Consider the following 26,462-nt stretch of genomic DNA (forward strand, 5'->3'; position numbering starts at 1 on the left):
TTAATATTCAAGGGTAATGTGATTAAAGCGATCCAGGACTTTAGCGACCTTTTAATTTTTCAAGAAACGAAACTGCCGCGAATCCGTAGGATATAATTGAAATCTTAGGGTCACAAATTTCATTATGAAACATTAATCTGAAGGCGAATTGGCTTAATTATGTCAGTAGCGTTCTACGGATAGCGAGCCACGAGTTTCGTCACGATATTTTATTCGAGAGACGTTTGTCTTGTCCCATCTATTTTCGAAAAATTGTCGCAAAACGCGCGTAAAATTCCTAGTTCTATAAAACGTTACAACAAGATGACTTCACATTTGTGTCGAACTTTATTCGAATATTACGCGGATATTCGGAGGAATGGACCAAAGATTTCGAATATTTGTTTCGATTCTAATCACGCGTGTACCTGAACTTCAATTCTCGTGCAACGAAAACATGGAATATATGAAATTATCGAAGGATCGCGCTCGTTTTGCATAGATAGTTTGTGTTCATCGTGGAGTTGCATGTGAACGATCGGACATGGATTGGCGAGCGTGTAAATGACGTTAGAAAGTTGCGAAAGAAGCAGCTGACTCATCCGCTTTTTCTCATCGTTGCGGAACGATTCCGTGGCCGTACACGTATGTATATATTATATATGCAACACTCAATGAGAAAATATAGGGGAAGTTTATCGTGTTAGCAACTGCATCGAAAGCGATAGCGTGGTCAAAAGTTTCGACCGTGCTTTGAACTCTTAGCGATCGTCGTAAACGCGGAGATTATTAGTATGGCGATTAAACGTCGTTAACATGTGATGATGTTATCGTGGGTGGGTTGTTTCAACTAGAAGCTTTATGCAGGGTGTTGTTTCGTGATGGATCGAGTAGAAATACTTGCAAAAAAGAGCGAACTTACGTATGAGCGTATTACGAGCGAAAAGCGAATTTATAATATTTTAATGGAATTTTAATGGAATTAAAATATTATAAATTGCGGAGTTTCCTGAAATTTCTAGGAATATTCCTTCAAGGTTTCGATATTATACTAATGGAGATTTTGTCGGACGGTACTTATCGTTAAATCATAAATAATTGGACCTCACGAGTGACATAAAATATTCGCGAGTAATATCTTGTTCGAAATCTGCATTCTCGTTTATTCCTGCATTTAAATCGATAATATTTTCGAAAAGTAGCATTATGTAAATGCTGTAACTATTAAGTAGTTAAACATAGATTTACATATTTGAACCAAAGAATTTCTAGCAGAAGTTTTAATATAATCCAATAGAAGGTACTATTCGTCGTATTTAACTTTCCGATTTTTTCTTAATATTTGTTGAATATTCCCAAGCTTTTGAAGTTCCGTATCTTCGTCATCGTCGAAATCATTCTTCTAACCTTCGTTTATCGTTATCAGATAGAATGGTTTTATCACTGATACAAAAGTGTCAGCTGTTTAATGCACGAAATTCTCTCCTCGCTTTCTGCACAAACGTCGCGAAAATCGAATTCGAATAATTTACGCTTCTGTTTATTATATTACGTAAATCGTATCTGATAGGCAAAGATCGTTTTTACGCCTTTTATTATCCTCGTTATAATTCCTGTTACTTGCTTCCTCAATTCTAAACCTAATAGCATCGTAATATCGAATCTTTACGTTTATTTGTAACGCCTTTACGAGTGATATTAGTAGTTAAGCATTTGTCGGAATGTTTTATTAACTGATATTGCTTGTACAAACAATCAATCGCGATAACGACAAGGAAGAAAAGGAATACCTGCTTGATAAGCTCTATTCGATTCTGAGTCACACGCACGTGGTAGCATGTAAATTGCTCGATAATAAACGACATATCGAGTTAAGATAAATTATTGCACTGTAAAATATAGATAGCGAACTGTAAATTGCAATTCTAAATTACTCTCTCAATGATAAACATTTTTGAATATGAATTATTAAAAGGTATTAATCATTTCAATTCCACGAGGTTACGAATATGTAGGATACAGATAATGACACAGTAAAATAATTTAATATTTTTTGTGTTATAAATAGTATAGTATAGTATTTTGTATTGTTTGCAGTATACTCGAATATTGTTCATTCGAGGATGATTCGAGATTTAAGTCGTAGAGATTGTCATATTAATTCTTGTCTCGGATGCTGCTCGTGGTATTCGTCGACCGGACCGAAAAGTTACGGTATCTGGATATGTGTTGGTGCGTATACGTAGCAAGAAAGTTAAATTTATGCAGTTACACACGGAAAGTCCCGTTTTAATCTCTGCTGATAAATATCTTCGGCTTAGTGCAGCGAATACAAGATTTCGACTCGCCAGCAACGTTTACTTCTTTCTCCTGCTTGGTCCTCTACGATCCTTCAGTATGTGTGTGCATATATTTCAGCGTATGGATCTAAAAGCAAAATGGTATTTGTAGGAAGTGCATGAAAAATGCAGTTGGCAGTTGGAATATTGGATTCCTATAATTCGTAGTTTTCAAGGAACTGCATTTGTCATAGCGCGGATGTTTACTCGTTTATCGGAAATTTACAATTTTTATTCGGCCAAACATAATGCAACGTATCTTCTATCTTTTAAAAACCATAATTTTCAAGTAACATCAAGCTTTTACGTTATTTCTAGAAATACTTCTTAGCATAGGCGCAATGACCGATTAAAGGTTCATTAAGTCGATATGTTTGAGAAAATCCTGTGGTTATAAAAGAAGTAGGGACGCGTCATTTCGAAGCAATGTATGGAATGCATTCTTCGTCGTCCTTCGCGATCCTTTTGTTCAATTTCTCCATTATATCCTAGCCATAAAATTATTCTATAACGAACATAACTACCATTGCACATTTCCCTTGTAGTAAAAGTAAAAGATAATTCAGAAAACTAGCGATAAACGTACAAAGTATTTTGTAAATTTGAAAAAAGTATATTATACATTCTACGAATCGTTTGCTTTATCGATTACCTTGTCTCTGTTCCATTTTTTAGTTAATATCTCTTGATCGTTGTTTCGATAATAACGACTCTTTTAATACCAAACAGCATATAAATTCAAGTATCAAAATCATATAATAAAATAATATTTTCCTCTTCTAATATGATACAAATGTAGTATATCCTGAGTGGGTTTCTAGTAGCAGACTCTTCCATGCCATAATTCAACTTGTCTGGGGATAACAACAAATTAGAAAAATTGCCGTCTGGCTTGTACGTGGTCTTCTTTTCTCCTCGACGATGTCCCTTCTCTTTCGTTCTTTTCCCTCGCTGGTGCCTCCGGCTGGTGCGTGTTTCCGCCGTATTTTCTCTGACATACCTCTGCGTACACACGCTCCCACGTCACGCGTGACACTCTCAATGACCCACGCAACACAAGAGGCCCGTCATCGTAATGTTTCATTTCTGATCCTGTAACTTACTCGGTTCTCTCCTGATCGTTGATTCGCCACGATAGTCGAAAGTCGTCGCATCGAAGGAAACCCGTTAACCCATTAAACCGTGCAAGACGCGTTAACCAGTCGCTTAAATTACTTATCTCTCGAAGATAATTTTTTGAAAAGTTTCTTTACATAGGAATCCACTTCGTTTCTTGTTTTTAAAGGAAGATTATTTGCCAGAACTTGGAAAAGATTCCACGGTTGAAAGAAGCCTCACCTACTGGTCGTATAATTAAATATTTTGAGGACGGTCTCGCTGCTGAGCGGCAGTTAAAGATAGTGGACACACTCTGAATCATCGTACCATTAATTCTCATGTTTTTCTTCTGTATCGCGAAGAAACACAGGTTTAAATCGTCTCTTTTCATTCTCGTGTCATTGGATTTCCTTCATCAGCGTGACATCGGCACTACTATACTTAATTTGTTTACTACATAGTAATTCGTTTCACTTAACTCCAATTAAACCTTGTACAACGTATACAACGTACGTCTACAAGACATCGTCGCACACGTTCTGTTCCGGTCAAACTCGATTTCGAATCTATCAAAGTTAGCAAGTGTTTCGGATTTGTACTTGGTGGTAAGCAGCGGACGTGTACCACCGCGAGTCAAATGATTTAATCAATTTCAGAATCCCCGACGAACACGACTTGCTAGTGCGAACAATCCATCGTTGTAACCAGCGAGGTTTCCCATATCTGCTTGCCGTGCCTCTAGAACCGTGGAAATCTCAATTTCACGGTGGAACTCGCACGTGCCTGATTATATAGGGAGTTTATCGCACGCGTATTCGATGAATTCTCATATCCGATTCAGGACTATGCTAATAACGATAATAACGATCACTAGTCGTATTCGCAAAAGTCTGCTCCAACAAATCTCCGCTGACAAGACAATACCGACATCGATTTCGCAACCGATATGGTACATATACCGTGGAAAATAGCAAATTGCTGTGCGTCGAGCACGTTCAAACGCGACACGATAAAATCATTGGCCCGTCTCTCCCTTTGGCCTACTCCTATCGTTTCGATGAATAGCACCATCTTGGCGGACAAAGAGCAACGGGTAGTTGCAACTTGTGTAAGAGCATTAAATGTCAGGTCAAGAGACTGGCTCGGTTGGCCGGATTACGGTTTCAGTCCTTCTACGTATACTTTATTTCACCGCAGACGCTTTAGCGCACCTAGATCTTTGCCATTCTCTGCCGGAGTGCCGTTGCTTGCGCCCAACAATTCCGTACTGTCTCTGATTTAATTGAATTCTGTAGCTGTAGACTGGTACACGTCGGTATTTTCGTACAATCCAGCTTCGAAATGGTTTCAACTTCTCCGTAGAGTTTGTCAACTCGGATTGAAACGCGAGTTTCGAACCATCGAATTTGCCTTTAGCGTTTAGCAACTATACGAATGGGAAGTTTGAAGGGACGTTGAAACGATCGAAGAGTCGATTATTGTTTCCTTTGTTGCATTCGAAAATCTCGATACACATCGATACGCGTTGTCGTCGATTGCTTTAGACAAGATGTCTTGACACAGTCTCTGCGAGATCTCTCTCAATCTCCGAAGATCTCCGGTATAATTAGTGGTAGATAATAGCATAGTCGAGGACGAACTTTGCCAGTGTTCCGGGATTCGCTAAAATATTTCTCCGTTTTCGCGGATTCGCTGTGCTTCTAATTATTCCCAGGAGAGCGCTTATTCACGAAATCTCGTGATTACCAAGGTTCCAGAACAAACAATCGCCCGGGGATTGTCTCTTTGGTTCGCATTTAACATTGCACGGCGTTACAATAGCGCGCAAACAAACGCATAACAAACCACGGCGCACCCAGCTCTGACATTTTCCATCGAACACCCGCCGTGTAATCTCGCGCGTGTATTCCTTACTGTTTCTCAGGATCGCAGGTTCCGTTGCTTAACATTTTCATCCATTAAATGTTATCCGTGCGATTTTACGACCGGCGAACACAGTTGCGCAAATAACAACGAAATAAAGTTATAATCTCGCGACTCCAGTGAATGAACGTGTACTACCATTGCGATTTTCATTGCTATCCGCTTCATCGTTCTATTTTTCGCCGTTTCTTTACGATGAGAAAAAGATACAATCGATGTGAAAAATATTCCTACAGCGCTTAACTGTACCAAAACTATCGTAGTATGTAGTTTAGTAACGAAATTTTAACAAATAAAGTTTCCAAGTCTTCGGGTTAACGTTCAAAAAAAAGAAAAACGCGATATCTATTCCGACGTGGAAATATCAATAAATATCTAGCGAATGGTAAGAATATGTGCGTAATAAGTATAATAAGTACAGTTACCGCTTCATTGGATAAAATGACACAGATATTTTCTAAATAGAGATTTTCTCTTCTAGATATCAGGTAAGTTTTATTAGTTTTTTTTTTTTTTTTTTTACACAGGATTTAGATTACCATGACAATATCAGAATTTCGAGTTTACAGACCATTGGCATCATTTTTCCATATTATTTAAAACAGTGTCTTTTGCCTTACGTAACGTTCACAGTTTATACGACGGAGCAAGATTTAAGAGAACCATTATCCTCTTTATATTTAAGAGTCTATGTTCCATATATAGTATAGCGATTGTTATATTAAAAGCAATCAGCGAAGTTGATTTCACCCTTCTTGCACTGGATTCGCTTCCGAGAAGCGAGTCGCGATTTCTCGATACGTAACGCCCGGGTGCTCGATTCATCGGTGTCTTGAAGCTTTACGAGATTCAACAACGAATCGAGGTGCAAACGTCACAACGGCCATGGTGATAAGATAAGACCAAAAGCGTCACAAAGCTGTTCAACACGTTCGCAGCTGATAGGATTTTTATGGTATGTTAACGAGTAATTTTTTCAAATTTTGTCAATGCTAATATGAAAGCATTCTGCATTCGCAATTTTCCAATTGTCAACTCGTCGATACGCGTATCCGATTTTTTATCGGCACCAATCTCTGGTTACCTTGATACGTCAAATAGAATTAGCAAGTTTGCTCAACGTGACTTTCGTTCGAACAGAACGTTGTACTATATCCATGTTATTTGCAGGACTGTTTCATTTTCACCTTAATGGCAGGTAAAACCATAGGTAAATGTAAAGACGATTCAGATTCAGAATGGCAACGATCGTTTTTTAATTGATATAAGACAGCTTTCACACGTGTCTGTTTAAACTTTGCAAAAACAGACGAGAGATAAAATTAATTGAAATTTCTTTTCGTATCATCCTGATACCTTCGTATCATTCTTATATATAAGTTTTCTCTCGCGTCTATCTTTATGATAATTTTATCGATATTATTTGATAATAAATATCTTGAAGTCAGTATTATCAAAAAATAACATCAAGATCGTGGAACGACATAATAAATGCATAAAAGAAGTTGAAGCAATTGTGTACGACAATTATATATAATTACATATAATTATTCCCACAAACAACTACACGATTATTATACAAACAACGCGGCAATACGAATGAAAATGGCTCATTGTGCCAAGAATCTGGGTAAAAAGTTTATTCAAGTATTTCACTTTCTCTCTCTCTCTCTCTCTCTCTCTTTCTGTAGAATCTTTCAGAAAGATAATTGCGAAACTGCATCGAGCCCGGGAACAATTCCAGGATCGCTTCGTTTCGCTTTCCAATCCTAATAGAGGAAATGAACATCACTTATTAACAATAGAGTGGAGAGACGAGAGGCGTTGAAAACGAATTCGTAATCGGTGCCGGTTGCTCGCAGCTGCAAATCGCGCGAAGAACGCAAACGGCTGTTCAATTGAACTCTCGCTTTGTGAGGTTCGGTCAAGTTCCGTGGCACACATTACGTGCCTTGAATCCCGTGCACGTGTCCAGGAGAAACCGGAAGCGTCTATTTTCAATCGCGCGCGTCAACCACGTCCGGCAATTCGCTGTATCAGAGACGCACAATTCGAAAACAGACTCCATCGTCGATTTACCGTGTGAATATCTATCAGCCTATAACGCGATTACTTGTTCTCGATTCATCGAATGACTGCTACACCTTGAATCATCATGATAGCGTAACCAGGTCGATCGTATCTCCTTGCTTATCGGATCCATCGATCTATTTTGATGTCTACATAGTAGGTCGGGACAAACATCAGGTTCGACTATTTCTTATATATTAGGATCTTGTTTAAAATTATCTTTGGAAGATTGATTTCTTTCTGAAAATTTCCCTATGTTGCTTCTAAGGTAAAAAGAATACATTTGCGACGATTTATTTATTGAAATAACGAATTACTTCAATTAGTTTCTTATATTTATTTTAGAAGCACCGTGGAGAAAATAATGTTACGTTTTATGAGGGAAAGACAAGTGGATAGATAGTTTAAGCAACTTTGTAATTTATGGTAAACCGCCGTAAACGATTTTCTGCAAGTTTTCTTCGCCGTTTAGTCGATATTTTATGAGTCATGACATAAACTTTTTTTCATTCCCCCCTTTTTTTCCCCGGCAAGCAATTTCTATCAAGCGTCGAATTACCTACTTTTCTTCTTGCTTCGTCCGTTTCTCAATATCCGCTACTTTTAAACGGCATAAACTCTATTGACCAGCATTGGCAAAGATTAACTGCGAGTGAGATCCGAATATTTCTGCAGAAACAACCGTGAAATACACAATTGCTAAAATATTCATCGAAATTGTATAGAGTTATATTTTTATTTCGTTGCGGAAGTAATTATACTTGAAGAATTTCTCAAAGAGAACTTGCAAGCGTATCACCGAGCAACGTTATTTTTGATATTCGTGATAAAATTAATGCACTATCGTTATACCGATATTATTACTATCGTGTTTCGCGTACAAAACGTAATTCGGATTTCGTATCAGCGAAACCATAACGTATCATATTCCATCATTTACTCGGTAAGAACATGATATCGCGTTATCCAGGTTTTCCCAATGCATCATAAAAATGACCATTGCGTAACTCGCTATACCTCAACTTTACTAGTTTTCGAAAAGAGGAAAAATTGAAGGAAAAAGATTATGTAAAATGAAGCGGAGCGTTCAACGGCAAAGTCGTGAAAATTAATCGCATGCATGTAAATAGGAAGATTAACAATTTCAACTCTGCATGATAAATTGAGCGATAATAAATGCAAATATGTAAATGACCAGAACGAAGTGGGACGATCCGTTAAAAGCTTCTCTCTACTGCGTGCGAGGGATAATAAGCCGAATGAAATGAAACTATAGTTTCTTTCCATTGCGTCTAGTTATTTCATTCTGTATGCTATAACACGGGATAATGGTAAATCTAAAATAACAGTTCAGTGTGTTCTACTGTGATTCGAACCCGGACCTTTCACTTCCTAGCTAGCTCGCGCTATTACTTTGCTCAATTAACCTATTTTGGCTGGAAAAATTGTACTCTTCGTGACTAACTTTTGAAACCTGATTGCTTTCTACAATTCGTAGACCACCTGATATCGCGGTTATTCATCCGGGAAACTTGCAATTTTAAAGTACAAAAATAAGACGCTAATACGAAAGTTTACGAAGAATATTATAGAAACTGTGACTATCGTTCATTCGCAGATTTCTATTAGGAGATAAGTTATTAAACGAAAGACTTTACTAATAACTTTCGTAGTTGTAGCTCTGGATGTAATAACAATAGTAGCTACTACAGTTAAGAGAAATTACTAAATTTATATAATTCTGCGAATCAACTTATTTACCGCATGTAAATTTTCGAACAGAATACACGTGGTTTCAGATCGACGATATGTCTATACTTTGCAATAAAATACACGCTCTACGCTCGTCTACGCGTTCATTTCGATCGATTCGTTCAACATTGGGATTAATTTTCCAAAGTCACGCAGGTTGGCCGCATCATGCAGATTTTATCGTGACAACTCCGCGACTGGATATCGGATTGCCAATCGCCATTCTGTTTCTTCTTACCGCAATTAAATCAGATAATCGTAATAACAAATAATAACGATACTCGCGATACAATTGTTACGATAACGTGTTGATGTTCGCGCCTAATCCATCTTCTTATCAATGTTTCTTTCTTCAGATATAACAGAGTCATCACGAAATATTAAAGGCATTTCTATTTCGCTAAGATCCTCCGTTTAATTTAATTTAAACTACGTACTGTGTTCTTGATTTAAGCTGGTTTCGTTGCACCAAACCGATGTGGTCCGAACATTTCGCAACTTTGTAAATTTCGAGTTTTTAAATTCTAAAGATTAATATAAATAGCAACTTGGTTGTTGAACGGTTGGTCGATACATCGACTAGATGCTGTGGATCGTCCAGAGCCGAGAACTACGCTCTCAAGCACAATGAATGACTCAAGTTTGCATAAAAGGAGTTGAATTTTTCGATACAACAGCGATCTTTCCTATGGTATCCCGTGGTATTTAATTTGCGTAATATATCTCCTATTCGAGGTTTCGAGTATTTACTAGCAAGGCGGTAACGCAAAATATGATATAAATTATATTTTGTTATATTCTATAATCCGATATTTATAAATTGAGCTATTTATTTCGTCATATAATATCATTGATATGACGATATAAAGCGACCTGCTTATCTATCGATCGTATTTTCTTATTCTGCGATCAGATATTTTCTTTATTATTCAAGTAATTTGTGTCTTTATGAAGATATTATTTCGCATTATCAAACAAGTTACTGTGTGAATAAATTTTTATAGAAGGATGTAAATTTCAATGGTAAAAAAAATATTTGCTCACAAAAGAAGGAAGATCGTTTAAAATCATTTGCAAATTTATTGCGACACAATACGTACGACGTCGATCCACGTTTGCCTTTAGCAAAACGCTTGTTTTTTTTTATCACCAACAATGTGGAAATCTCATTCCGCATTGTTAATGTGTTACGAACGACTAATGTACACATTTGTTTGACACTGTCCGTGCAGCTGCTTGACAAGTTGCCGTATAACGCGATTCTTCGCATTAACTTTTAATCTGCGCAGAGACTTTTACACATTGTAACAATTGAATTACAGCTTCCGTGTTTTCGAACGCGTCAACATCTCCAATGCTTCCATTATTCTCCTTTGGCTCGTTTTGTTAAACGTTCGTTATGTAAAGCATAAATCATTCAAACTTTGATTACGCGATAAACACGTGACGCAATCAATTGCCGAGTTCGGATAAAACTACTCTGCCACTAGGATAAAAAATTGAACGAAAGAATCGTGAGCAGATACTTTACTTTTGCGCTTTTACTTGAAATTAACTCGTTTGTAAAAAAAAAAATTAATGTAAAAATGTTAGGTTCTGTGTAGGCCGTAACTGATAAATAAAATTAAAATCCGGCAGCAAGTTAAAGCAGACACTTCGCATTGTCTACATAATGGATGTGCTGCTTCACATAATGCATGATTCATGCCTTCCAATCTTGTGTCAGTGACTGTGTAAAGTAGAAAATGAACCAATCACGTCCTAATAATATTTAAATGCCATTTTCCGATTCGTTGTATCGATTAGCATCTTTTGGCGCGTGAAAAATATCAAATATAAAATATTAGTTGGTAAGTTATTGAGCAAGAGAGCTGCAGTATCCGCACACTCGATAGCGGTAGACGCGTTGTAAACTCGTGACACGGGGTTCATTTTCTCTCTGGGCTCTAGTCTCTACGTTGACCTACACCACTACTTTGTCAACTTTAAGTGGCAAAGACGTTCAAAACCCCAGAAGGACTATTCACGTTCTGAGACACGTTTGTCGATACATTAGTCACCGGGGATATAAATGCGAGTTATAAACTCTTGATCGTATGACGTATACCATATATCGATCGTACAAAGTATAATAATATCAACTTGCGAATTCTTCTCGTAATGTAACGTCATTAATTCTCTATCCGACGTAAGTACAGATAGACGCAAGATAGTCCCTAAATCATTTGCATGAACCCTTTCGTGACCCAAGCAAATCGTTGCAAGCTGAATCGGCAGGTTACACTAGCGGTCCGATCGATTATAATTTCCGCGTAATTAGCTTGTTCCGCTAATTAGCGCACCGGTCGAAAACAGTCGGAACTGTTTCTTGCCAGAGGTTAGCTGGCGCGAAACGCGCCGGCCTGTAATTAGCAAGATTTATCAGCCGTGACAAATCTACGGGACGATTACGCGTTGCGATTATTCAGACGGTTCTGGTAGCCGTGGAAATATTCGCGGAACGATTTCCACGGACTCGCGCCTCGTTACCTGGCCCGCTCCCAGACAACAATAACCACACGACCGCCGTATGAATAATTCTCGACGAGCGGATCGCGCCGTTTTGCAATTGGCCCCGCGCGACGTAATCTCACAGGCTTCTGACACAATGCTTTCCCGGACCCTCGAACGGTATAACGTAACGTTCGCGAGCCTATGCGCGTTCAAGAAGGAGCGAAAGTGACGAGATTATGAATCGCGAGGGAAGAAACCTTAGCAAAACGGCCGTGAATGATTTTCGTACGTTGGGAACTCCGGATCGATCGAAACGTAAGAGAAGTTGGTTTCGAAGGTATAGCAGTTGGCACGGTTCGCGTTTTATAGAAAGTCGATGAACAGACTGCGAAATTTTATGCCGTGACAAGTTTGTAAGTACGAAATTGTCGAAAATGGGATATTTAATTCGTTATAGTGTCCAGTAGATGAGATCTGTATTTTATTCTCCTTCTGAATTTATGAAAGTGACAAGTCCCGAGTAAGTCGTCTATTAACAAAAATACGTCTTTTGATTTAATTGGAAATCTTTGCTCTTATCGCTTTACCATTCTCGACTCTCCATCGAATCGATCTGCCAAGTTAGCGTACAGGAATTAGTTCAATGCGAATCTCTTGCGAATTTTCGTACCAGAGACTCGCAGTTTTCGATGGTTGGCGACTTTGACAGGGAGTGAGCAAACGGGCGAGGCAAAACGAAACGTCGTCGTTCGACGACAAACAAACTAAAACAGCGTAATAGGACGTCATTGTTCGGAAAGGCGCGACAAGGCCGTGGTTCGTCATTGGATAATTGGACAGTGACAGTTGCACCCGCGGCAGATATTCGTATTCATAGCCACGCATGTTTCTCTGATGCAATGCTCTTCATGGAATAATGGCTCGAAACGATTTCGAACTGGAGCCACCAGCGCAACACTCACAACAACGCGCTGCTTAGGTTTAAATAACGGGACAATTCGAAGATGAGCACGGATTTGTTCGCGGCAACGTCGATTCTGATCCGATATACACTCACAGTTTGGCTTCAAATTTTATCAACGTGATCGCCATAGCCGTCTTAATCGATGCAAATATCGAGGGCATCTGAAAGCGAATAAAAAATGGACCGTTTATTTCGAAAATGGTGCAAGTTTGCGTTTCCATCGATTGAAACATCCTGATGATCCTGATCTACTTGTATTTTTCGCATGTGATTGATCTAAAATTTGTATAGAAAAAAGTTAACGCGATGTTTTCAAATATTGGGAAGAAATTTTTCGTCTCGCTCGACCGGTTCACGATAAATTTAGAATTTTAAATTCGCTCTCCTCCGTCGACGTTTTATACGAAATTGTATATGGAGCATTTCCGCATAATCTCATGCAGCATATTTTCAGCCAGTTTATTTGCCCTGCGTTAGTACCTTTCTTCTTTTTGCAACCGCACTTTCTAAAGACTCTGCTTAAATAAAATGTTCGGATTTCATTTCGTACGAAGAAATGTACTGTTTCTTCGACGTTGTTTTATAATATCGTAATAATCCTGGGGAATATATGTGATGGTAATATATGCGAATACACGAATATATGTATATGACATTTATTTTTCTTAGTGTCGCTTCTGTAAGTCCGAAGTATGCGTTGTTAGGTGGATACAAATGTATACAAGGATTATCAATCTCGCCATATACATTCTTCGCTGTTTATTATCTTACCACATTGTACATATATATCGTAACAAGATATTGTTCGCAACAAAAGCTATCGGCCAACGAAAATGTCAAGCAATGTATTTAGGGCAGGTTTTAGAAGCGAATTTTGTCCTCGCGACCTATTTCGTTTTAATTTCACCTGTTCGTTTATCAAGGATTCTCTTTGCGCACGATAAAGTCGATTTATTAATATCGTTGTTATTATTATTATTATGTAGTAGGGAGGCTTCTGAGGAAAATTTGATCAGTTTGATGAGAATTTGATGGAAGTCGATGTCCTCGCTAAATGTAGGGCATCGAGTATCTGGGAAAATGCCGCTTCATTTAATTAAGAGGTTGACGCGTGTCATCTTTCTGCATTTTTAATAATTAATTTGCTTTTGTCGTTTCGTGATAACATGTTTAATGGTTAATTGCTATGGCGCGTTTTAAACACAGGGAATTGAATTTCGTATAATGATCGTTCGGTATCATTATTTGCTCACACGCGAATCTACCAAAGCACATAAATTAAACAGTTAATTACACTTTGCCCCGTAAATTATTGGATATTATCTCAAATCGAACATATAATTTACAATTTATAATTACAGCTTTTTGCTTTTTATTAATTTAAGATAATGGTTCCCTTCTCGGGATATTTCTTCTTATTATTCTATTCCTTTATTCGTTTATTTTCTCCTTCCCCTTATTATCTTTGTTTTTAACGTCCATTTTAATCCATCCCCTCTTCCTCGTATCACTCCTTCGTCTTTACCTAGTCTTCTCGTTACTTTGCATTCCTTCGTCAAATGTGCCATGTTTCTTCATTTTCTTCACAAATTTTACAAACCTTTTCGTCACTCTCTTCCCAATATCTATTGCCTCCTGTATTGATTGCAGCATCTACATGTTGCTATCGAACAACTCTGTTTCGTTCGCTTTTAGAAATTATTCTTTCCAAAGAAAAAAAGATTTTTAATTTTAATTGGAAAGAATTAAAACAATTTCAAATATAATTTAATAAGTGCTCTCCATCAAAGCCACTTTTTCGAAAGACCGGTCCACTTTCCAAGCAAAAAAAGGGCAAATGCTCGAGCATTAAATGGCTGCATTCACCAAATCAAATGGACCAGTCGTTTAATACATCGATAACCCTAACCAGTTCTTGCCATTTCGGTCGATACCTTTGATCGCAATTGATACCGAGAATCGGCAGCGAAAAAGTATGGAATTTTTCGTGCAATTGAAAGAGCCCGCTGATGGGTAAATAGAAAGAGATCAAGTTGGACGTTTCAGCGAATAAAGCGGCAGTTACATCGGTTCTTCGGTGATGTAACTAACTGCGGGATCGCCGGGCCAAACTATCGAGAAAATAACGCGTAGTTTTCCACCATCGGAGAACGTGTTTCCGGTGAAAAGAGCAAGCATAATGGAAAATCGATGGGTATTCCTTTGGTCGAACGATCGTTGCTTTCCAGCCACTTTTCGAACTTCTTCCATGAAACGGCGTCAATTACACGCGTTCGAAAAGAGAACTTGTCGAGAAGAACTTCCCCTTCGCGTTCCAGACCGCAATAAGGGAGATGAAATATCCTTTTTCCACGAAATATCTACGTGATCTCGTGAAAAAGAACGTTTGAGTGATTTCTTCATTGACGTTTTTCTGCAAATATTGGAAACTCCCTTAAATCCATATGATGTTAACGATGCTAAACATACCGATGTTCGGATCTCGCTTTGTTCTTATTAACCTTTCAGATAAAAAGATTAAACCAGCAAGCTTCCATCTGTCCGGTAATTTTTTCCTTAAAGAAGATTCAATTTTATATAGTAGTTCTGCGAAAAGGAAGATGGAACGCAGAAGTATTATGTAGGAATGTCAGATGGATAAGCTTTCATATCGGATTTTAATCTTTCATCGATGTATAGTTACTGATTAATAGTAGATGAGTGTACATTTCAATATAATAATTACACGCACTGCTAACACACATCCATTCACCGACGAGTTAGAGTAATTTATAGACTAGATTAACGATAAATCTGTAGATACAGGTTTCAATCTCAGGGGAATTCAGTTTCAGGGGAATTCTCAATAAATGAAAATAATTTTGTCGACGATGCTATTTCATAATTCATCGGACGTGAATCACATTTATAATATTATAATAGATAATTGTATATATTCAAAGAGATCTTGATAATCCTTCTTCAAAAACTAGTTATTTAATATTCCGGTACTTGAAAGAATTTTACTTAAGAATTTTACTGCACATTGTACAGAATTTCTAAAATTCTTCAAACGTTCTTTTATATCCCGCGATCGATAAATTCTTTTGCAATCTTACGATTCTGTCTTACTCTTTAACGTGACGTATTTCAGTTAATTTTAGACGAGTGTGAGCAAAGAATTTTTAACGTTTGAACCGCCATAAAGAGTCGATGTATGGTCGATAAAGCCGCACTAATCGTGTTAAGACAATTCGATTTAATCAAATTATAACAAACGCTTTCTCTTACATTGCGAGTACACGTTATTATAACAAGTTACATAGTAGATGCGTGAGGAAGAAAATCCATGCCCGAATGATGCGTATAGTCGGTGTTCCATCGCGATGACGCGACCAATTACATCACAACGAATCCATGTAACGAGAACCCATTAATCGACTATTTTTGTCGGTCGCCTAGTTCGGCTTTTATTTCGAAGCATTTGTGAAGCTTGCTCTTGTAGTAACAAGGACAATCGATTACACGCGACTTAAGCTGCGATCGATTAAATCTTTTATTCCCTAATTGTACAATCATAGGCGAACAAGTATTTTTTTCACTTTACGGATTTCCCATTTATGGTTCTTGGATTTTCAAGCTGATTCATTTTCATTATTAATTTACTTACAACGATGATTTAGTTCCTTTGCTCTTCGCGATTTCGATCACCCGAAACTTTTCCAAAATTCTTTTCACCCACATCACCTGGTAAGCCAACCTTCCCAACTTCTCAAAAACATTCGTACCCTTCAGCCGAATTGAAAATACTATCCTAAAGACCGTACAAATATTTTCTACACCCACTGCATTTGCATGCTATTCGCAGTTCGATCATAGACCCGAACTTTCCCAAATACACCGGACGAAAATTCACGCGAACGGCAAATTGTAAACGCGAAAACAGAATCAAAGTAAGGCGATCTCGAGCTCGCAAATTTCGTTGAAAGCGAGGGCCTCTAGAAGCGTCCTCGCAATAATTTATATAGGAAGTGGAAGTCGGAAGTCGGAGCTGGTTGGGCTGTGCACTCGATTGCCTTCGTTTCGCCGGCCGAGTAGCTATGGTTTCCCTGAACTTTACCGCTGTTCGGCTTCTTCGCTGATCGCCCTTCACAATAACGTATTGTGCCAGCCAGTAGTCCCGCAGCTCTTGCAATTTTTAAACGGTAGCCTTTGTCGATTCTTCCGGTCTGCCTCACCGGGACGAGAAAGGTACAGGAACGCATCAAAATTTCAGACCAATTTCTTCGCCTATTGTTTCGCGTCGTAATTGCATCGCGTCTCGAGGCTCGAGCAACCCTTTTCGTCGGCGTTTGGCTATTATTGTGTCGCGGCAGGATTGCCTTTTCCTCTTCGAATATCATTATCTCGAGAAAGCGGACTTTCGTATGAGGAAGATGATAGCTGCTACCGATAGTGCGGAAGCGAATAGGTCTACAACACAGCTGGGATAACGACTGGTAGAAATTCATCTTTCAGCAGGTTATATAACATAATTATATTTTACTATGTGGCATAATTATGTCTTATTAGAGTCCTTATGAGAATAGTTAATATTTACAACGTAATACTTATAAGAATAGTTAATGTTTACTCAATAGGAAATTTATTCTATTTCTTATAAATTACGCAAAAAGAATTTTTGTTAGCCTACCAGATATTAAAATAGCAACTTTCACTAAAGTTTGATCAAACGCTTGTTCGCGTTCATTGTAATAGAGTAACGTCGACACATCGCGCGTCTAGTGAATATTTTCCAAATTATATACGTAGGTTTGCCTCTCTTAGCGGTCCATCTCTGTCGGACTTACTCGATTGGTCGAATATTCCAATGTCGATCTATCGGTATTATTATTTTTCAAAATAATTAACGTCGATCTATTCTTCTTCTCGTTAATTGCTTTCGGTTAGCACGTAGCGCTTTCCAGTTGACTAGCTATCTAATTAATATTCATTGAATTTAATACCCATCTCGCACAAAATCAATTAATTAAATTTTCATAAAGATTCCATTACCGCTTTCATCCGGTCTGTTATAATTAATATTGAATCAAGGTTTTACTCGCGTAAGATCGGTTTATTCAACTTTTGTTACGAACTCCGACACGTGAAACACGCTGATAACGTGATTATGTTTATTCGGTTTAGAAACTATCGTCGTCGTATCCTTCGTTTATACGATACATAAACAGTGTTAGAAAAAGTTAAAGGAAAATGGGACGACGTACAAAGATCCTTAACGAAATTATACGACGAAATCGAATTATCTATAAGGCCATAAAATGAAACACCGTGTTACGATAATCGCATACCATGGTAAGTCATGGGAATAGCCAAAGCAACACTTAAGGTTTTTATTTCCGTGTAAATAACCCTTGGGTCAGTATCGGTATTTGAAAAGGCCGCGATGGTAAAAGACGTCGGGAAAGTTAGTGGAGCATGTAGCCGCATCCCGTATCCGGCGAAACACCATACCAGCCAACAACTGTGACTTCTGGCCTGCCACGAACACAACAATGGAACACCATTGTGGAGCAGGTGGTCACGAGCCGTTGATCTTCCATCAGCCACCTCTAGCGACTAGGCTAAGGTAGCGCAACGTGCCTTCCGAATTTACGATCTCCGATATTTTTTATCGCCCCGTTCGAGTGCTCGGCTATTACCGCGACAAAGTTGTAAAAAGTTGTAAAGGAATAAACGAACCGGCGATGAATGCTTTTATGACACGGAGTAGGTACGTAGAAAGGAGGGAAAATAACTCGGTTGGATGAGAGAAAAGAAAGAAAGTTTTCTCCCTTTTTACTCTTTATGTTCTAGGGAAGAAAAGTTCGTATTAGCAAGCTGTATATGTAGTGTTTTACGTAACTGGATACGAGGTATCGGACACAACGAGATAACTTCGTCGGAGCAAACAGTAAAATTTCTTCCCTTTTTCTCGTCATTTTTCCGTTTTATAGAGAATAAAGAGTCGTTGGTTTTTACGTCCTGGGTCCGTGCAAGTACGTACTGTTGTTGGAGGCTTCCGGAGTGTTAAGCCGTGGCCATTAAGAATTTTATCTGAACGTTTTATCAACGTTGCAGGTAGCGTCAGTAGGCATAGCGTGATACAACGATGCCGATTTCTACAAGCTGATTTTTTATGTAACACGCACGTTGTATTTGACCGAGCCAGCTACGCGATATACGAAAGATACATCGATCGTCTTCTCCCACGTATTTCGTATTTTTACGAACAAGCAGATCGTTAATGGGACGCGCGCGAGTGATTCGACGTTGATCGAACGAATCATAGAATATCAAGGAACGTCGGATGGTTTGGCGATGGCGAGGGACTAGGGCGAAAGTGTGCTGACGGAATGCAGGAAAATTTACACGGTTGCGCGAGCTTGCTCCGCGACATGCAACAATGGGCCTTTAATTATCCGCGATTCGCCTGCGCCTCTATTAGCATGCAAATTGAGGAAGTCGAGTAACGCGGCTCTACACCGCGTGCAAGCATATATAAGAGAGAGAGAGAGAGAGAGAGAGAGGAGAGTAGAAGGATGTCGGAACATAACTGAACGAACAGAGCAAGCTGCAGCTCGAAAGAGAAGAAAACGAAGAAGGAAAGTACGAAGAAGAAAGGGGAAGTAGAGTGGAATAACGAGGAACACGAGGAAGTGGAGGAGTAACGACGGGGAAGGGAGAATCGTGGTGAGAAGAGAAGATAGCGAAAGTGAAGGCAGAAGAATAGAAGTGAAATTTTAGAGATTCGGGGAGAATGTGATACCACGCCCTTAGCACAGCGTGACTCTACAGCTAAGAATTTCACATTCACCAAGCTGTGACGTTACGGGTCACTTCGCAAACCAACCCTTCCAACTATGTATACCGAGAATTTCAGTCGCTAGCTAGACAAAGCTACCTGGAAAGTTAAATATGCATACGTCTATTGTATATGATGTTCGTCAACTATCTCTGATTTAAGATAGGAAATGAAGCAGTATCGTAGAATTATAATACAATCGATTTATTATCCAAAGAACGTTACGTAAAACGGAATCGGAGTGTTACGTCTCGCAGTAACATTGTGTCTCTTGTTTCGACGCGATCCATTCGAGGAATTTATCCTGGGATATAGGAACTTCGACAGGAAACGGCAGCATTGAACAAGAAAGTTTAAAAGGTCGGTCCGAGTGTCCGTGCCGGAGCTAAAGTTTATTCCTAAAGGTGCTTATTAACTACTTACGTAACTAACTTTAGATTTTACATAGTTAGGTGTAAGTTAGACTTTGAGTCAGACTCGGATCGTAATTAGATTTGGAATCGCGGTAGATTCGAGAGCGCTCTCCTTTCGAAGCAAAATTTCCTCTCTCGTCCTCGGATTCGTGCAAATGTGGAAAAGAGAAACCGACGAAGATGTCAGCCGTCTTCGGAACATTTTGCATACGCTATCGCGTGCCTGGTCGAATCTAGACCTCTAGAATCGCCTTCCCATCTGACGTCGGCATGGGAAACGTAAGCTAGGCGCGACACTTGGACGCCAAAGAATGGTCGAGAGCCGGATTCCCGAGGTTTAGTGCATTTTCGAGTGACGGGCCAGATTTTTAGTTGATTTATTGCGCTAAACCTGGGTGACCTGCGTTACAATGGTCGGAAAATACCTGCAAAATCCGGATGACTAGTGTCTATAGTCTAGCTATCGTACCTCGTCGGTCACAAAGAAAACGGGAGAAAGAAGAGTCTAAATATCGGAGACATAAATATTAATGATTCGTACGTAGATGAAACACTGTTACGATAAACGATAAAAAAGAGACGGGGTATGAAGCTGGAAGATGAAAAAGAAGAAAGGGAGGGGAACAAAAGACGGGGTAAAAAGTGGATAGAATGCAACAGAAAATATTTACCGCTCAAAAGGCAAAGGAGGGGCGCGTTTCTTTGAAAAAGCTGAACTTTTGGAAGATATAAAAGTTGCTTACAAAGATGAGTGAGCTGGCATAGAGGAAGCCGAAGCAACAGACGCGAATGAATAATTAAACGACGCGAATACTTTTAAAAAACATTGAAAAACGAGACGAGCGTGGAACGACCGAATAATAATACACGTAAAAAAAGATGAAAGTATCGCGAAGATGTTATACAACGAAACTCGTGCCATTGAATTAAAAATATAACGAAATACGTGTAACCGTGAATGAGATTTGCCAACGAAAAGTAAAAAAGAAGGAGGAGAAACGCGTGTAAAGTAATTATCATGCGAAGTGGGTACTGCGAGCGATATCGACACGAGCAAGAAAGTAGTATTCGACAAGAAAGTGGAATTATAAAAATTGTGAGAAAATAAAGAAAAAGAGCGAAATAAATAGAACGAGGATAGACAAAAACGAAGGTGCAGAGAGCGAAGAAGGAAGGTAGTAAACAGAACGGAAAGAATGGCGAAACTCGAGTCGAAGGGAAAAAGATTAGCGATACAGGAGTGTAAAAGTTGAGAGAGATAAGGAAAAATGTAAGGTATACAGTGTTTTCGACGAGAAACCATCGATCGACGTGTCGTACATATCGACACGCCATCTTGCCTATGAATGTGCTTTGCCTCGTGCATCATGGATGCATTTCAGAGAGAGAGTACCGCGTTTCTCTCGCCTCGGAATATCCGTGACAAAATGCGATCGTTTCAGGCTATTCCATACCTGTCGATACACGAATGAAAGAAATACGTGTTGTACGTGTTACGTTGAAACCCTGGTTCAAGCTTTTCGAAGGGATTCGTCACGGGTTTGGAAAGAGCAATGACTGAGAATTAAGAATTGTCGAATTTGTTTCTCTCTTGCTTCCTATAGTCTATGACCAAGTTTATTGTCTATTAAAACTGAATGAAAAGAGTGTATCGGAGAGAGTTGTGCATATTCAAAGAAGATCGAAGTAAACCGGTTTATTAGAACGAGAAACTTTCTGCGGAAAAGTACGGATCAAAAAATAGCATCACGGTCATTAATCCGCTAACTGGTGCTAGAATCACGCGAACTACTAATTTCGTTCTGATTTTATAACAATTTTTTTTTACAATGGTTTTACCGATCGTCTGGCTCCGCGTTCCGAAACTTCCGCACGTTGAATCGATAATATGAAACAGAACGGCGAATAAAACAGATATGTCTGACGCGTTCGTATCGTTTGTCGAGACAACGAAATGGAATTGGCACGTTATTTTCCTTTTTTTTTTTTAAGGCGGCAGCGATGGATAAATTTAATTAAGTGAAAACGCGGCGACGTGTTCCGCAGGGAGAATCAAGCGCGATAAAATGGCCACGCACTTTACCATAAGTACTAAAAAACAAATTCATCAGCGACAAATTGGAAACGTTTCACGGCAAATAAAGCTCGCCTCGCTTTGTAACGAATTGAATTGCACTCCGTTCTACCGTGCACTTCTTTCTCGTAAACCTGTAGAGAACGAACTCGTAACTGTTGTTCATCCTTATTCGTGCTAGCGTGGTCATCGTCCGTCATTTGTTATTTAATTGCCTTCTATGTTATCGTACACCGTTTCGGATTCGCGAAGCGTTGCGATATTCTCGAAACGTGTAACTGAAATTAATTAACATTATCTTGTACCTAGATTGCTTTATTTATATAAGCGGTCGGCATTAAAAGTAAAACTATAAGATTCATTTTGAATCGATTGGATTTCATAAAAATTATTCAATCGCGCTATCAAAGTTTCACACGCAGACTATTATGGTTTCTTCTGCGCGTTCCGAACAACGAACGCTATTATTTGTAAAACATGGGAGCTGAAATTTGCTTATTCGATAAATTCTCGTGGAAGAATGATTAGAAAATAGTGGCTCAACGTTAGGGCATTATCTCGTATCGCGACAGTAAGAGAGGCGTATAATTAAGTAGAGTTAAAAGAAGGACGAGATGCGATCACGGTGACACGTGTTTCACGAGACGTCATTGTACACGCGTGATTCGTTGTTTCAGATGTCTGTACTGATTTTGATAGCCGTGTGCAACAATTATATCGCGACCTGTTCGTTAGACGAAGTATACCTAATAACGATGATAATATTGTTGTTGATATATTCATATCGTTCGTGCATGCTATTCCTTATTTCCTTCAATAGATCATATGTTTCGTATAGAGAATTCTTTGTTCGTTCGCTATTAATTTCTGTGAATCGTGATCCGTATCTCGGTTAATAAGCCTCCTTGATCACATCGCGTTTTAATTATCATCGTCGAATTCGTTCGGAGGAACGACGCTCTGTTTCAATTCCATAGAATTCCATTTCTGCGTGATGCGACACGATACACGCTCATCAGAGTAGAATTCATATCGATTGGAAATTCTCCATTTGTTTATTATTCGATGTCTACTCAAAATGCATTCGGTTAATTTATCGGTTCGAGCTGCTGAATTTTGTGATCTGGCGATGAAATTCAGCCCGACCGTGGAAAAATTCTATTCGCTGCGTGGATATGCCGTTCGACGCAGAATGAAGAAAAACAGACACGCCGTGCGTATTACGAACAATATTTTTCGAGCTAATTGAAAACCGATATATTTCTCTCTTTTAATCACGCGAACCGCTTGCTTCGTATCTCGTGCGTTGCAATTTCATGGATATAAATAGAAACGTTTTGTATAATTGAAAAAACGAATCGCTGCGAACAAATTGGGAAAAATAATTAAAAGAGAAAAAAAATGTTAAACAGACGTTGCAATTCCTTGCAAAACATTTTCAACGTCGTCGTATTTTAATTCAATACGGTCACTGGTATTCTAGAATAAATGACGTATAGAATTTATTAACGACAGACGTTGCGTTTCCTATATAATTACGAAGCTTCTTCGTAAATGAAACGAGTTGTAAAATAAGAGAAATAAGTTTCGTTAGATGTAAAATTAGAGAGCAAGAGACACGCGAAACTAGGCTCGCATTTCTCGTAAAGATGCTGCGAAATAAATGACACTATGGCCCAATTCTCCGGCAGTGAATGGCACGCTCAGAATGCAATGGTTTTTTCTATCATCGTGAGAAGAGCAATCCAATCGGCGAGGACAAAGAGCGCGAAAGTGAAAGGGCGGAGGCGGAAAAGGCAGCTTTTAACGCGCTGCTTCTAAGTCGAGAGTTCTCACAAGCACGCCGATCGAACAGTTATCCGATACAATGACGACTGTGCAACTACAGCTGGCCGAAATGAAAAAAGTTGGCCGGAAACACCGAATGCTATATCTTGGTCAAAAATATGAGTCGTGTTACGAAAAATGCACTTTCTAAACTTCCACGAAAAACGTAAACGTTCGACTAAAATAAGAGACGATACGAGAACGTTATTTTCTCTCTAGCTTTTGTTTCTATCTTTCCATAATACGAGGAATATTTTCATTAACGATAATGTTTATCGATATATCTTTATTAATAACTGCGCTCGAAGGACTTGTAACATCCATCTACGAAGGAAAACACCGTTAAGAGGAAAATTAAAAGATACTGAATCAGTGGATACTTGCTGAGACATAAAATACGAAGAGCGTTTTTAATTTACATAATGAAGTGTTCCATATAGCGAGAAGATTTTATCTGTTAACGTAGCAAGTGTGCAACCAATGTATAATACAAATTTAATTATGAAGATATAATATAATAACGTAATAAGTTAACGAGAGTTTGAATTTCAAACGAAAACGATAAAAAGATATACCGTAGCAGGTAGCGAGTATTTTCAATCCATTAAAAAAAAAAAAAAAGGAATAAAAGATAATCGTGCTTTATTAGCAATTCTGTTGCTTTCATTTCGTTTGATACGCGTATCATAAATTACTCGAGCCTGGCTTTCGTATGTTCTTCAAATGAAATGAAATGAGATGAGCATAAAATAACAAATAAATTTGGCGTCTGCGTTACTTAGGCGTAGCATAATCAACCAATTTAAGAGTGGAACGAGCGCCGAGATACACGGGTCACAAATTGTGAAATATACGTCGTGTAGCGTAATGAAGAAATGTGTCCAAATGAAAAGTGATCTTGTTTGTCAGATCAAGAAGGCAAATAAAATTCTTCGTACGAGAGAACGTCGCACGAAATGAGAGCTCGTTCCCCGGCCGGTCTAACTTGTATTAATTTAATTGACATATCTCGAGGTCGACCTCCTTTGAACGACCGTCTAAATGATTCCTACGAGGTACATTGAGGATGTAGCTTGAGTGCGTATGAATCATTCCCCGCTACAAAATATGCTAGAAAACACCAGCAATTTTTATTTCGCTGTAATTTTGGAAACGAAAAGGTTCAAGAATCGACGGTATATACCTAGAAACATTGAAAACAAGGCTAAATCTTATAAGAACCGGTTGATGTTCTATCAAATACTATAGCCGATAGTGGAATTATTCGAATGATACAAAATTACCTAATTTATTTAAGGTAAAGGAGAAACAGTTAGTGGAAACGTTCAAACGTCAGGAATTCGTAGCATTCCTGACACTTGGTAAAACTTGATTGTCCCCGGAGCGACAAAAGAAACGCAGAATCCAATGAAATAAGGAAAAAGGGAAAAGAAAAGGAAGAGTGTGACAAATGTCGAATGACGAAACGTCGAATGGTTCACATTCCATTTAGTATCGTGTCATCAGGTATAAACGATACGGACGACGGTGCGAAAGCTTTCGACGCATACACTGTATCGACGTATACACGTGCTCCCATTGCGTTCACTGTCTGTAAATGTACTCTAATTAACCGATTCTTAATTGCATTCCATCGTGCACTCGCTGTTTAAATATTTACACCGAGAATCATTCATTGGCCCCAGAAAATGTTCAGAATCGTTTAGTTTGGAAACAATTCATATTTTAGACGATCTTTCGTCTCAAGGAAAGACCCGCGTATGAAATGTCGTTTCTTCCAGGTCTGAACTTGACCGGTCGATACCATTTGCTAAATTTTCTATTACCAACCAATTGCTATCCACGCTAAAGAACAAATCTATTAAAAATTAACAATTCACGTTTGACTAGGTTCTTACGGAACGACCGAAAATCTAGTAAGACGGTAGCACAAATGGAGTGTCTAGGTCGAAGGAGAAACGGCTTTCGTGTTTACGAACTGGTGCGCGGTTTCAAGGGTTTATGACACGTCCATCGTTACCGAGGGTGCAAACGCCAAGACCAGCCCAGTCGTTCGTATAGTACCCAGAAATGCTGACACTCCGCGACCATAAAGCCATTTCTAGGCCCTGACATCTGGTTCGAACAGTCTTCTGTAAAGTATTGATTAACGTTTTCCTCGAAAATAGCCTAGTTTGGCGTCCGTGTCATAAATCCTATGATCTCGATAACTAACCGTATCTATCACGATTCAGCGGAATCTCGTGTCAGGTGCAAACTACAGGTGTAAAATATCGAGATCAAAGTACTATACCTATATCTGAAGAAACGACATTTTGCAATTTGATATGTGTATGCGTAGTCGTATTTGATGGGATATTTATTTGCGACAAAATCGTCCATAGCCTTAAGTAGCTAACCGCCATAGAATATAATTAGCTCTTCAGACTGACATCATTTTTTCTTTTAAATTCACAGTGTCCTTATTGTTGGTCGTCGTGGCATGGCTGAATTCACGAATTCTTAATTAGTAACGATCTCGTGTGTGGGAGGACAGATACGGGTCGGCGAGGGCAAAGAAACTGGATTGTTCGTGGTATAGTACACGTCCACGTGTGTGCCGCTTCATTCACGTACGGTAGTATGCATGTGTCTTGTAATGCCAATTAACCGTACTTCAGGCAGGCGTTTTTCATGCGACGCTACAGAAACGAAGCTGGAAATTTAC

At 38.8% G+C, this 26,462-nt stretch overlaps 1 protein-coding gene and 1 long non-coding RNA gene across 7 annotated transcripts in view; one reads left to right on the top strand and one right to left on the bottom strand.

Moving 5' to 3' along the window:
• LOC139991680 (uncharacterized) overlaps positions 1-26,462 on the top strand; it is a 51,112-nt gene that overhangs the window by 4,510 nt on the left and 20,140 nt on the right. The window lies entirely within an intron of this gene.
• LOC139991439 (uncharacterized) lies at positions 2,008-5,008 on the bottom strand. Its single transcript, XR_011800843.1, has 2 exons — positions 3,657-5,008; positions 2,008-3,539 (listed from the first exon to the last, which is right to left on the bottom strand). It is a non-coding gene; the product is annotated as an uncharacterized lncRNA (long non-coding RNA).

Source organism: Bombus fervidus, chromosome 10 (assembly GCF_041682495.2).
Source record: "Bombus fervidus isolate BK054 chromosome 10, iyBomFerv1, whole genome shotgun sequence".
NCBI lineage: Eukaryota > Metazoa > Arthropoda > Insecta > Hymenoptera > Apidae > Bombus > Bombus fervidus.